The sequence below is a fragment of the Macrobrachium nipponense genome, chromosome 15 (assembly GCF_015104395.2).
Source record: "Macrobrachium nipponense isolate FS-2020 chromosome 15, ASM1510439v2, whole genome shotgun sequence".
NCBI classification, from domain to species: Eukaryota; Metazoa; Arthropoda; class Malacostraca; order Decapoda; family Palaemonidae; genus Macrobrachium; species Macrobrachium nipponense.
In genome coordinates, this window is record NC_087208.1 from 7,668,374 (window position 1) to 7,683,279 (window position 14,906).

The 14,906-nt window shown below is 40.9% G+C and overlaps 1 protein-coding gene across 2 annotated transcripts in view; it reads left to right on the top strand.

The window, feature by feature from the left end:
* LOC135226987 (uncharacterized) overlaps window positions 1–14,906 on the top strand; it is a 163,515-nt gene that overhangs the window by 56,931 nt on the left and 91,678 nt on the right. The window contains exon 2 of one of the 2 annotated variants that reach the window (XM_064266700.1): window positions 11,076–11,114. The exons of the other annotated variant lie outside the window; for it this stretch is intronic. The gene's annotated coding sequence lies outside the window, so the exon portion shown is untranslated. The remainder of the gene's footprint in view (window positions 1–11,075; window positions 11,115–14,906) is intronic. 2 annotated transcript variants of the gene reach the window in all.

A 14,906-nucleotide genomic window follows, 5' to 3' on the forward strand; every position in this document is an offset into this window, starting at 1 on the left:
CGGATTAAAAAGGGGATCTACGCAAGTAACTGAACGTTCCATATTAACGTTGATATGTATAATGGCGTATGAACAACCCCTCTCTCCGCCAGCGGGTTTTTCTTTTTCCGAAAAAGTAGAAAGACTTCAATTATCGGATCCTATGCCCCACCTGTTGTTCTTATGTGATCGTTAGACCTCACTGGAGGCAGGGCAAGAAGACCACTGCCTGTTCTACCCAACACGTTTTTGGCTAGACCAAGGTAACGCCCAAGGTTGATGTAAGAACGGCGAAAAGGGTGCTTCTCAAACGATCATTCTTTGAAAATTCATTTTCTTCTTCCACCCTTCACCTGTGCAATTGGAAGGCGTGACTTTCTCGACTTCTTATCAGAAGATGCTTGGAATCAACAGACTGTCGGTTACTGTGAAGTCAATGCAGTTCTTGTTGCTACAGTGGATCGAAAACGTCTTTCTCTAGCGTGAGTTGACTCCTTTCCTGGTATTCTTTACAGCAGTGGTTTGTGAACGTGTCTATATATATATATATATATATATATATATATATATAGATATATATATATATATATAGATATGATATATATATATATATATATATATATAGATATATATATATATATATATTGACTACCCTAGATTACCTGTGATACCCAAAGGTACAATAAATGAGATTCATTATTTCCAAGCTTTCGGAGTCCAGTCTACCTCTATATTCAAAGTATCCAACAATGAAAAAAGATGTGCATGGCGGGATGTAACAATATGCCCAAGATAGTCAACGTCTTCATCTCCTAAGCCAGGCCTATGACTTGGGCATTAGAAGGTGTCGCCCCGCGTGCGTTGCCAACCCCCATGCCAGCTTTGCAGCTTCATCCTTTCCCATTCGGGGTTTTCAGTAGTTCACTCGAGCCTTTCCACGACTTCATAAACCACCTGGCACGTGGTCACATCCACGTCATTCTATTCCACATTTCCTTCCGTGGTCCTGATGGAGTCGCAAGACTGGCTGCTACCATCAAAAGAATTTCATACCTCGTACAACAAACTATATATATAATATATATATATATATATATATATATATATATATATATATATATATATATATATATATATATTATTATATATAAGAGAGAGAGAGAGAGAGAGAGAGAGAGAGAGAGAGAGAGAGAGAGAGAGAAAATAAAAGGTGATATCGTAATTGACAAATATGTTACTCCTCAGGTGCAGCTCTACTTGTTCTTACCAACGAAACGTGTATAAGTATTTGTGTGATATAGATTGAAACAGAGTCATGCAGAGAAAAAGATTAGATTCGATGTTGCAATATGAACCTGGAAAATAAAGATTTGATATATACGCAGCATCCCTGCTTTACCATTCATACCATTAGGGATTTGTGCATTCATTCTGGCATCTTTCCCTTTATCCTGCGTCCTGCCTTTCCATCGAAATCACGCGCAAAGGAGCAAGCGAGCTACCCGGTCCGGGGGAGCGTAGTATTGTTTAACCGGCCTATGGAATGACACCGCGGGGAAAGCCTTAGTGGACGATTGGGGCTGGCGCTCTCAATCTCGACAAGCACAGCTGGAAACAGAGCGATCATCTTATTTATTGGAGAGTTTTGGGCCGCTCGCCTGAATTTCGATCTCAAAGCCTTCGGCCTCGGCCCGTGGCTGCTCACAGCGAGGGAGGTAGGGATAAGTGGAACTGGATTCGACGACTGCGAGGGTTTTGGCGCCTCTTCAGCGTTATGGTTTCCTTCGTTACTGCCGCTGCCGTCTGCCACCTTCCTGTGGAGAAAATGAAACGTGGATTTTGGTGAGTGACGTGACAAGGATATTTATGACAAGATAACTACTTAGTCACTTCAGTGGCTGTCAGGCCTCGCTGTGACTCACTGCCGTTTGTGTTCAGTTCGTAGGGGTGCTGCTGTTGTCAACAGCAGCTTTATTGACGAGATTTCAGCGTCTGTCTGTTTCACGGAAGTCTGAGGCAGGAAATGAACACTGATTTAGAAAATACAGAGCAGAACGAGTCGCCCATAATGGCGGCACAACGATAACACGATTCCAGAGAACGGTAGCAACCAACGTTCTGGTGCCGTGAGCTTCACATCCTCGAGCGTTTCCTGTGACTTTCTCCCCCTCCCGTCGGCCTCGGCGACCTTCGTCATCACCTCGCCAGCTGATATCAGCCTATCTCTCGATTTTTATTTAACGGTCGTTTTTTACTTGCAACAATTAAAAAAGATTCCCTCCCAGCACCGCTGACCCCACGTGGTCACTCTTCCGGCAGTGCTTCTCTGTCTTTGTTTCACCGACTGAGATCAATTGAGAAACGCTTCCTTTCTCCAGCGGTCTTTCAAACAAGGCTCGGTTGAGCAATGGCTTTGAACTGAGTGTCGTGAGCTTTTGTCGGAGGCGCTGCTCCCTCCCTCCCTCGGCCTCGTCAACGGCTGTGATCGGCCGGAACTGCAGTCTTCGATGATACAGTGGCTGGTAGGTCACTGTGGAATGGGGGACTCCTGAGAGATCCTGGAGTGTTGCTCCTTTGCTTTTGTTGTTGGCGTTCTTGGCTCCTTGCTTGCGTGTTTTGGAGAGAGAGAGAGAGGGTTTCACCCGAGTGCGATGAGATGGAAAGGGCAATAATCGCTCAAGTCGAATGTTCTCTCTCTCTCTTCTCTTTCTTTCTCGCTATCATAGCTGCAACTCGCTTGAGTCGACTTACAGCTGGGTACCCTACTCACTTCTCATATCAAGAGGGCCAGACTGAAATTTAGGGAAAGCGTCCATCTGATGGAGAACCGGACACTGGTCGTTCAGGTGTGAGATAGGCGTGCTACCACTCGCTTTCCAGGGAGTCACATATTGGGAAGTTTTGTAATTTTTTATACTATATATATATATATATATATATATATATATATAATATATATATATATATATATATATATATATAGTTTATATATATAAAAAATACAGTTTTGCGGGTAAAAGTATTAAATTCACACACAATACACACACACACACACACACACACACACACATATATATATATATATATATATATATATATATATATATATATTGTTACGAAGTGCCAAGTATCTGGTTACTACACTTACCATTCATTTATTGTTACCTCACAAAAGCCAGACACCTGAACCCTCATCACAGGTATTAAACGACTGAATACTCTAAAGGCAACAGGTGTGAGGTAATCTTGTAAGTAATTAAGTTAATCAAAGGGCATCACTCCATCAACAACTTTAAAAGTCTAAGTATTTCCCTGATTTCAAGAGTCTAAGTACTTCCCTGGTTCTAAGTCACTTCAAGTAAATTGAAGGAAAGCCGATCAGTTACCACTCTGTTTCTACCTAACATAAATATAATCAAACGCAAATATACTGGTTAGAAATAAAAATACTTATAAATATTTTAAATACAAAAATTTATTATTAAACTCAAAGTTTATAAGTGAAATTCACGATATCAGGGAAAATTATGGTTACTTGAAAACAAAGTAAAGTTTAATTAGTTCTTGAATTAAATTAAGTAAAATTAAATCAAAATTGATTTATCACAAAATTCAAGAAAATTAATTCAATTGAAATTCAAAAGTGTTAGGCAATAATTGAAAATTTGTAATGAATTCACAAGTGCTAAACAATAAAAAAACTTGAAAAGGATTCTAAGTAAATGCAAATTAATTCACAAGTGTTAAATTTAATTAAATGTGCAATGATTAACCAATGAAAATAACTAAGTCAATTAACCTGTGAATGCAAATGAAAATATAAAATAAAAAGGAACACTTCAATAAGAAAATGAAAAAAATGCACAAAATGAAACAAACACAAAACACAAAATTTTGCAATGTGTAAAAGTGTAAATCTTTTCACTCAAAACATTGTAACCATCAGTTTTTACCAAACCTTCGTAACCATCTGTTATTAGTTACTAGTTAACCACTGTTCCTATCAGTTATTAGTTTCTTACCAAACCATCATAACCATTAGATATTAGTTGCAACTAATAAAAATATAACACACTTTACCTTTTTGGTATACCAACTTCTTTCTTTGCTGCAGTCTTGTTTCACTTTACCAAAAATCAGGCGCCGTTACGAAACAATGTTTGTTCAGATACCACAAAAACACTATTTAACACTAAATAAACTCTAAGAAATATCAAATATGAAATTCTCAAGTTACGAGTGACCAATTTACGTTATGTTAATATAATCTCAAGGATGTCGAGGGAGAGAGAGAGATCTGAATGCCTCACGGTTCTAAGATATAATGAATCTCTCTTGCTAACGGAAACTGGACAGGGCAGATGACACAAAACATTTTTGGGCAATAACTCTTCCAGAAACTTCGAAATCTTACGCAACTTTTTATACAAAATGTGTAATCTACACATGGTACTCGGCAGTCTGTTAAAAAAGACATGTACTTGACTCGGATCGACCCGAAGCAGAAGGCCTTATCTTTCTTGATGACAGATTCCCAAAACACAAATGAAGTCTTGAGCTCGCTTATCAAACGTGTTGACAGATTAGGAAAGCAAACGGTTCTCGCAGTTCCTCTAATCTCACAATGCTGTCATAATAGGGAAACAATCATAGTTTTGAATGGACAAAGAAAATCTCTCTCTTTTTATATTTTATGTTATATATATTCTTTTACATTTTGTTATGCAAAATCTGAACACACATTTTAAAACATCCTATCTCTAAGCTATCTAGGAATCTGAAAAAATGTGCACAATTCTACATAACATTTTATACAGTCACAGAGGAGATATAGGCATTTCGAAAGTAGCAATATATATAATATATATATATATATATATATATATATATATATATATTCAATTATGCTCGAAGCGGCTAAGTTATGGCTAACATAAAAAACCTAAGAGGAAGAAAGGCAGATGCTGTTTATGTCTCTAGAATTGTGATTTATGAAGAGTTGAGAAAAACTGAAATTAATTGTGTGAAGTTCTATAGCATGCCTGAGTGGCCTTCAGTCACTAACATCAAGAAAAGGTGAATAGGAAAGCTATATAATTATAGCCCTGCTATCACAGATCAGACAAGCTGGTGGAATGGTCACTTTCGTACGGGGGCCATCACACACTGGAGTCTTAGGCAATGAGAGAGCAGATGAGCTTGCTAAAGAAGGTACTAGACTATGAATTGTCACTGACCTTGAGAAAGTTGAAGGACTCGGTTGGAAAGGAAATAATGCGCAGGTGCCACGAGAGAACAGAGGCTCAAAGAATTTCCCTCATCAATAAGGCATTACCTTGAGATGACCGAAGAAAAACCAGCCGACTATGAACATCGCGGACTGGAAAGCAGAAGAGAGCAAACAGCATATAGCAGAATAAGGATGCAGAGCCGATACCTTTGGGAGGTACTGGCAGCTCCCAGTCCATCAGAAACAAGTTACCTACCATCTGACAAGTTATAGAAAAACACACTCTAAGTATGATCTCGTGGCATGTGAAGAGATGACTCATTACAGGACACGGGAAGACAGACAGACAGACAGACTGAGTGAAGCTGACCTCCTTAGGATTTCTACAACCCAGTGGGCTGAAAAGGGTTTTGACATCTCATCCAAACTTTGTTTGCTCCAGTTAGTCAATAGACATGTATATACTGTATAATGTTGTACATAAACTAATACATCTCATTCTCTAGCTACCTATTAACATATTTAAAACTTGTATTTCTATTTTTTTTTAATTTGTAGAAAACTGAGGGGTTAACTAATCTAAATGTAATTAATTAAGTGATTATTGGAAACTTATTCCTTAACGTGATGTAAAGTAGCAAATTGCGCATTAATGACTGTGGATTAATTATTTTTAGCAGTAATTCAGATGATTTTCTTAATGCACTGTATGTATAAAAGTTGCATATTTCGTAAACTTTAAGACGAATCTTGTGGCACAATCTTTTAATGAGTCATTCCTACTTAATATATAGTAATTTCCCTACGTGGCTATGTGAAAGCATTTATAATTTGTAATACAACCTGAGTACGGTATCAGCCTTGATGAATGGCGTTTGTCTAGTAATCAATAGGGTGGAGAAGGTATGTAGTATAATGCCACAGCCGATGCCATTCATTCATTATAGAGGGCTTTCCCCTGCATGCATTCCGCCTCTGGGTTGCCTCTTGTAGCGCTGGACTTGTCAGTGTTTTAAAGCACTATAAATTGTTTCTTCTTGGGAGCATCGAGAGTTGATGCAATTAATCTTGTGTATCCACAGCGGAGGGACAGGTAAAGGAATAGAAAACATACGAGATAGGTATATTCTTGCTTCAAGTCAATTATGAGAGAGAGAGAGAGAGAGAGATCCTTTGAAGTAGCACGGTAAGACTAAACCAGAGCTAGAGGAGGCCCCGGCCAGTTATCCGGAGCGTCATTTGTCTTTATCGTGGAAACTTTGCCTCAGTGCAACTGACTTTTACCTCCTTCCCGGGACGCGAGAGTGAGTGGAGGCACCAAAAAGTAACGCCTAACTGATAGAGAGTATAGTTCTCCGCAGGGGCTACAAGACGAGGTCGACTTACATGTCAATACTAAGCTAGTCTGTTTGATGAGGAGAACTCTCAGTCTGCAGTGAAATACAGCTCACCATAATCTGCGTAACTGTTTGTATGTCATCAGTAATGACTAACGTAAGAAATTTCAAACTCGGATGGATTACTATGTCCTCGTGACCTCGGTCTGTGTTTGTACTATTATGGGAGGAGCGGATGGAGGTCACTTTGTGAAGATGGGTGGGCGGTGGGGGGGGAGGGGGGATGGGGGTAGGGGTATGGGATAGAAGAGGGAGATTCGATCATGGCAGCAGCTGCGGCATGAGACTAGAACTCTTGTGAAAACTTTTTTATTCTTTATTCTTTCCTTCGGGACGATGAGACGATGTCAGGACGCACATCTCGTGGAAGAAATTAGCATTTCAAGTATTATCACAGAACAAGGATGAAGACACAAGTTGTGCTTTATAAGCTCCATATTACGGTGTCTGTATTTCTTGTCTGTCTGCCCGTCCGTCTGTTTTTCTGGACATCAGTCACGAAATGCTACTCCCGAAAAACGTCCGGGCTCTCTCTCTCTCTCTCTCTCTCTGGCTGCGCACGAAATGGTATTTTCTCTTTAAGCTTCACTTCTTGAGTACTTTCCTTCCTCGTCATAACCTAGAGTCTGTCGCCATTCGTTTTGCAATATATAGGTACACACACACACACACACACACATATATATATGTGTGTGTGTGTAGATTCTACTGGTTACTTTTTTACAAGATACATATACAATTGTAATAGCCACAATGGCCTCTTAACTTCTTGTTTAGATACGCTTGTCACACACACACACACACACACACACACACACACACACACACACACACACACACATATATATATATATATATATATATATATATATATATATATATATATCGTCATAGTGTGCATGCCTGGCATTGTGTTAAAACATGAGAAACCCAAAATTTTGAATCTCCTCAAAGTCCCTCGTGCGAACACATATATACTGACCGCGGTGCGCGCAAGCCATGATCAGAAAAGTAAAAGGAACCTTAATAGACACATCACAATTACTTTTCAAAGAGATTGAATGTAAATGTAATTTGTCCACTGAAATAATCTAATTTCTATAAGGTAATTAGAAGATATAAATTACAGGAGCACTGTCTGGCTCCATGGCACTCGTGACATGAACACTAATATTCACAAGAGCAAGACTAAGGTGCCACCAAATTGCAACCAGATCACTTAACCTTCAGGATCTTGTAGGTGCGTGAGATATGGATCAAGAACTTGAATTAGCAACATTAATTAACGCCAGGTAGTGGAGCACTGTAAGTGAGCCTGAGCTTAACTGGAATTCCGGGAATGGTGACCCAGGATTGGCACTGGCAAAACGGGTCGAGTGGCACTGTTGATCTACAGGAGGAGGCGCATAATGAGGCAGTCTACACGAATCTACAATTGTGGAAGTGTAATCTAAAATGCTGCGAGGGAAGTGAGAATTATATGAGATAATCAATGACGTTAATGCAATGCAAATAGCCAGAAGCAAAGTACCACGGATTAATATCACTTATTTGACAGAAAATTCACAGTTAGTTAAACTCACACGGGTTTCTGACGGAGATGGGAATGCTGGAAATGGGAATAGGAGAAAATAGTTGAAAAAGAGAATCGGTGCAAGGAACGAGAGCTGAATGCCTCACAGATCAACTTCCAAGTTCAGTTACCTCAGTCTGCTGCGGATGAGACAGGCATAGGCAGAGCCGGGGCACCGGCGGAAGGATGTAGGTAGTAGCTTGCAGGACTTTTCCAAGGGACCGACAGATGATGCTTCTCATACGTGGTGTCCTGTGGGGACTTCGAGGGCGAGGGCGTAGATAGGCCGACGTCAAGGCAGAGTCCAGTCTGCAGGTGGTGCAGAGGTAAAGGAGGATAGCGGGGTTCAGCATCAAGAGCGGAGATAGCGGTGGGCTGAGAGGAATGCTGCAGTAGGCAACTAGAGCAGAAAGCAGGGCATTCTACCGCTGCAAAAGGCTAGGGCGATGCGCAAATTGCTAGGCCACGCCAGGCCTTATTATACCGGTTCGGGGAGAGTCTGGTTGCATCTGGTTCAGGCTGGATTGATCCTCCTCGGGTCCTTACATCTTCGCCCTCATCCTCGTAACTACCTGAAATGGTCATGGATTGCTGGCAGAGAAAAGGGTGGAAGACAGAGTACAATAAACTAGCTTGGTTCGAGAGGAGTTTGGGACAGCATCGGTCATGCAGGTGTGAGGGACTGAGTTGTGGACGCTGAAGGCTCCGACGACAACGGTGAGGGCAAAATGGGTCTATTAGATGAATTAGGACAGGTCAGTCAGACCTCATGGGGGACGTGCGACTTTTGTCGACTCGGAGGGCAACTGGGTGCTCATGGCTTCTGTCAGATAATATGCGGGACCGTCATACAAAGGACTAAAATGGAAATGGGGGCTCTGGTCCCTGAAGTGCAGGTGACTTTTTTTGGATTCAACATCAGGCCGGTAGCTAAACCTGACGAGGGGGTGACAGACGATAAATCATACTCGACGCATCATTAAAGTAACATTAGAATATTTCCCATCTTTGCCTAGTTGTTAAGAGACAAGAGTCAAAATATCCTCACGGCTTTCTAAACAGTCAAAACAAGGAAGGCGTCACTTGTACTGGATCCTGACATGAAACAGATTACTCTAGTTCTTTCGTTTTTCTTCTTATTCAAAATTCCCTTACTTTACTTACTCCCTTAATTATTCCCTTAAGTTTTCGAGTTTGGTCGAGGAAAATGGACGCTCGTAGAAAAAAAAAATATATATATGTGTGTATATATATGTATATATATATATATTATATATATATATATATATATATATATATAAGAGAGAGAGTAAGATTTGTATTTATTTATTTGTTCTTGATCACCTGAGGAATTTTTCGTTCAATCTGAAGTGGTAGTTGCTAATCTGTTGCAATACAGGGGAATATAAGACAATGAAGATAAATGGAAACGTTATCCTGTCCTAGGAGACATTCTACAGACACCGGCAGATGATGAATGGACGAGGGAGCACAATCATAAATAAGGCAGCGTCTGAAAGAGTAGCCGGTTCCCTTAGATGTTCCCAGTTAGTCATACATTCATTTATTAGTTTCTTCATTTACTTTTTATCAGCATTATACAACACTTAGCTATTTTTATGCAGTTGAAATGAAGATCTACACAAGAGTTAATTTTGCATAGTAAGTTTGTGAATCTTAAAAATACTTGTCAAGTTGTCTTTTTTATCCATTCATATTAGTCTAACACGAATGGATAAAAAAGGATTATGATCATTTTCAATTGGTATTTTACTGATAGTCTTTCATAAACTGCACAATTATTTTCAAACAGGATTGTGCCGATGTCGATAACAATCTAAGTGCTTCATTTTTGTCCAGATAACAAAATGTACATTCGCCGCTGGAAAGCGTCAAAGGCGGCGAGTGGCCCCATCTTTCCCTCGCTCGCTGCCAACGTTTGCATCATGTAGTATCGACGCACAAAATAAGGAATCCGCTGACATTTATTTCCAGTAACGGCGTCTTTTTGCAAATGAACTGGCGACGCAAATGCCATTGCTGATGCCAGTTATTATTATTATTATTATTATTATTTATGAAAACAATAAAACTACGCAAAGGGAAACAAACGAGTAAATTGAGATAAATGAGCAGAAAGGATGAAACCCATTAGATCAGAGATGACTAAATGAAGCAGTCTTGGGACTGACTGTCTCTCCGGACGAGTTCTTCTAAGTCTCTTGTGAGCCTCATTTAGCGTTTCATACGGGTTCCAAACCTTTCAATATCCAGTGTTCAGTTTTTAACGTAAGCATCCAACACTTGAAATTTCCGGCTGACTTTCTTAGGCTTTCATTGCTAACCCCAATCCTATAAATTTTCAGTCCCAAGCCCATACCCATGCATTTATCTGCAGCCTTGCCTGTTCATTGTCAGTTCTGACTACACAAATTTCCAACGTCAGTCGTAGAGTTCGAATTCACACATTTTCGGCTACACCGTCTAAACACTGGGTTCTATAATAGTCGGCGAATTTCTAGTGTCGATCTTGTCAATTTTGACGCGAGCCTGTCAGCCTGAGGCGATCAAATTTCAGTTAACTGACCCTAAATTCTTATGTCCGGATTTCAATTCTGACGATGGAAATCGAATTTGACTTGTACTGGCAATGCATGTGTGGCAGAATGCGTGACATGTGTTTCCGAGATGAAGATGAGTGGCGGATATGGATATATCTATCGACCTCGAAGGGAATCCAATGGGTCGGTCTCCATTGTAAGCCTCCGGCAAATCTAACCTAATCTGTCACAGAATCTTAATCTGTCAATAACCTCCCACAAGTTATGATTTCACTCTTTACTGTAATTTCTTTGCTTTAGATTTACGTTCATCTTTATTTTCTCTTCTTTTACAGGACCAAGTTTCTTCTCGGTGGCTTTCTTCTAAATGCATTGTAAGAATTTCCATTGACTTAACTTCCATTCAGCTGTTTTTGTTTCCTTATAAGTTAGCGTCTCTTTAACCTTCTCAGTTCAACTCATTTCTGCTGTTGTATTGCTGCCTCTGACTGAACCCGTAACCCTTACTGACCTTTTTCATGATTTCCTTTGATCTCAGATCATGACTTTGTCCTTTTGAGTTAGACTTACAGTGTCTTGAGAACTGTACTGTACCTGTCGGTGCAGAGTTCGTCTGCTTGCTGCGTAGCTAGCTATGTACTTTTCGCCCTTTTTTTGTCTGAGAACAACCCTTCCAAATCTTCTGTAGTATTTTTCGTAGAATTTAGAAAGTGATGAAGGAAAGAGCATGCGACGAGTGATGATGCCTGCCATTCATTCTGCTGTAAGATCTAGTAGAAGGTCGTTGTTGTTCCAGATTCCTCCAAGATACTTCTGGCATTACTTAGGAGCTCAAAATTTTCCTTGTGTTCATCTTTGGAGACTAAACTAATCCTATAATTTTTCCGTAGTTCAGAACCGTAGAAATTCTCATTCTTTTTTCCTAGAGTAAAAATAATCCTATTTTTTTTTATATAACTTGTGATGTTTGTGTGTGTCAATCTGAATGGAATTTTTATCGATGTTTTTATTGACTACGCAGCTTGATGAGGATTGAAAGTAGCATTTCAGGAACCTCCCTCCAGTGGCACCCCCCTTCTGGCAACATGTGACGGAACACACGTCAAGATTATTCACACTGATGAGTGAGTGCTGCTGATTCGTAGCAGGTGCCTCTTTTTTTGTTGCTTTTTACGATTGTTGTTGGAAAATGAACAGTTGAGCTAGAAAGACACTTGCATCATATTATGTTGTTGTAAGAGCAATCTAGTCACCGTGTCATTTCGTGTGAAGAAAGTGTTACTTGTTGGCTTGGATAGATATATATAGGTATAGAGAGAACACCGATGAATAGACGGATAACATTCTGTGGTATTTTCCGTCCGCAGTGAATGCGAATGTTTTGTGTGGATAGGGAATGGGGCATCTCACGCAGAGAAAGAGGAGAGGACAGGAGAAGACGAAAATGTTTATTGAGGACACGGCTGCCTGTCCACATATCGTGTCGACTTTTCAGTAAACCTCTGACAGATTTTTCATGTAATCTTTCTAAGGCAAATGATTATAGTGCCTTGACTTCAGTATTACGAGTGAGGCGGTGAGGAGGTAAGTTGAGAAGTCTCCATTTAGACATCAAAATGAAGGAAGGCCGAAAACTTTTAATACTGAGCGGAATTTGGGCATTCAGATCAGGCTGTGATCGCCAGCGCAGAAAGGGAGGTGGTGTGGGGGTGGGGGGTGGGGGAGGATGGGAATCGGAGGTAGTAGTTTGTTGTGGCATCTGCAAAAGAGCGGAAAGCACGAAAACACTGAACCACAGGACGGAATGTGACTGACTGCGCCATCAATGAAGCCAGACTACCCCACATATATTTCAAAGCCGCCACCTCTCGAGTACATTTACTTCCATTTCAGTGTGAAACCAATGTATCCGTAACAGAATCAAATTTTCACATCTGTTTCAGTGTTAAATTGGAATACCCATCTCGCCTCAGAATTAGAAATGATTTCGCTACCAAATTCGCAAAGTCGTTTCTCCATGAAGTGTTTTCGTCGGTGATGCTTTGATGATCACACCGCCTCTGTTGGATACATCATTGTGTTGGAGGATTTTCTCTGTTGTGGCTCCGGTCTCTCCCTTTCTCAGTATTCGCATTTTGCTTTTTCTTCTCTCTTTGGGCCCTTCGTCTGGAGGAGCTCTTCGGGAAGGTTCGCTCTCAGGAGATAGGCTGAGTCCTTGACAAAGGATGTCGTTCCATCCTTCTGTGTCACATGCGAAGGATGTCATTCCATCCTTCCGTGTCACATGCAAAGGTTGTCATTCCATCCTCCTATGTCACATACGAAGGATGTCATTCCATCCTTCTATGTCACTTGCGAAGGATATCATCCATCCTCCTTATGTCACATACGAAGGATATCATTCCATTCCCCTTCGTGTCACATGCGAAGGATATCATTCCATCCTTCTGTGTCACATGCGAAGGATATCATTCCATCCTTATGTGTCACATGCGAAGGATGTCATTCCATCCTCCTATGTCACATACGAAGGATATCATTCCATCCTTCTGTGTCACATGCGAAGGATATCATTCCATCCTTCTGTGTCACATGCGAAGGATGTCATTCCATCCTTCTGTGTTTCACAAGGTTGCGAAGGATTATCATTCCATCCTTATGTCACATGCGAAGGATGTCATTTTCCATCCTCCTATGTCACATACGAAGATGTTCCATTCATCCTCCTATGTCACATACGAAGGGTGTCATTCCATCCTTCCATGTCACATACGAAGGATGTCATGTCACTTGCGAAGGATATCATTCCATCCTTCTATGTCACATGAGAAGGATGTCATTCCATCCTTCTGCATCACTTGCATTCAGGCGAGACCCAACAGCCGCGTAAGACGCGACGATCCCTCTCCTGCAGGACTCGTGGCCATGTATGTCGGTGAGACAAACGATTAGTGGGAAATACAAAATGAGGCAAAACCTCTTCTCAGTCAATGCATCTGTAGGGAGAGAAAAAAAAAAGTCCACTTTGGACTTTTGGTCGTTCAACTCCCATCTGTTGTTAATACTTCATATGTTTAAAACAAACAGTGTATCTCTAAAAAGTTGCGTCCTTTTAGTCGAGAGAGTTTTTCTCAAGTTTTAAATAGCGGCTTAAAGATGTGCAAAAAAAAAGAAGAAAAGAAAAATACTGAGCGCAGCGAGCGACATGGCGCTACCGATTGATTTTGCTTTGTTCACAGGGGAGAAGGTGAACAGGTGTTCAGTGTTTGCCAATACTGATATTCCACATCGCTTGAGCGCAAAGGGCTTTCAGGTAAATCACCTCCAAACCGGCCTATTCAAGCCCAACTCTTTTGTATCATTTGGACTCCAAATGAATAGATGGGCATATGAGCTGCCATTCATGCCCCTGCAGCAGCATTAGCAGCAGCAGCAGCAGCAGCAGCACGAAGGGACGTAGTCTGTATTTTCCTTTGTTCTGTCATTTTGAGTCAGAACAAAAAGAGGGAATATGGACGCGTATTTGCGTCCAGCGGAAATGTCGATATGATCCTTGATTATCGTGGAGTCAATCGGTGATTCAGAGCTTTACAGAGCAGCTCTTCCTGTTTATTTTTCTTTCTCTTTTTCTTACAGAAAGGGAAAGATTTGTGTAGTCTAATTCTACCTTATTCGCTTCTTTATGCTTAATGAGTTGAAGGCAATAAGAAAAGGGAGGGAGGGAGGGAGAGGGCTGGGAAGACGGGGTTACTGCATGGTGTTTGCCTTGGTCGAGCGTTATGGCCCTGGGTTGGGGTGGGAGAAGATAAGTCGTCATCCCTGTTTCTGAGGTGATCTTTTTCAGATCATGACCACAAGCTTTTTGATTTAATCTTGACGACTGTATCAAGTATAAGTAATAAGCTGAATCCGACGCGTCGTCGTCCTGTGAGAGAAATCATTGTTTGATAGAAACTGACAGCAAGTCCTACACATTCAAGCGATAGAAATGAAGGTGGAACGGCCACTGTTTCGAAAGCCATTCCTCCGAAAGCCACGAAGGTGGCTGGCAGTACCATGCGCACCCAGGCATTCGGCAGGGGAACATCCTCCTAAGGGCATGAATGCTCGGGAGAGCCAAGGCGCCAAACTTCATGTAAAATGCCGTTTTGGTCTGCAGAAATGTC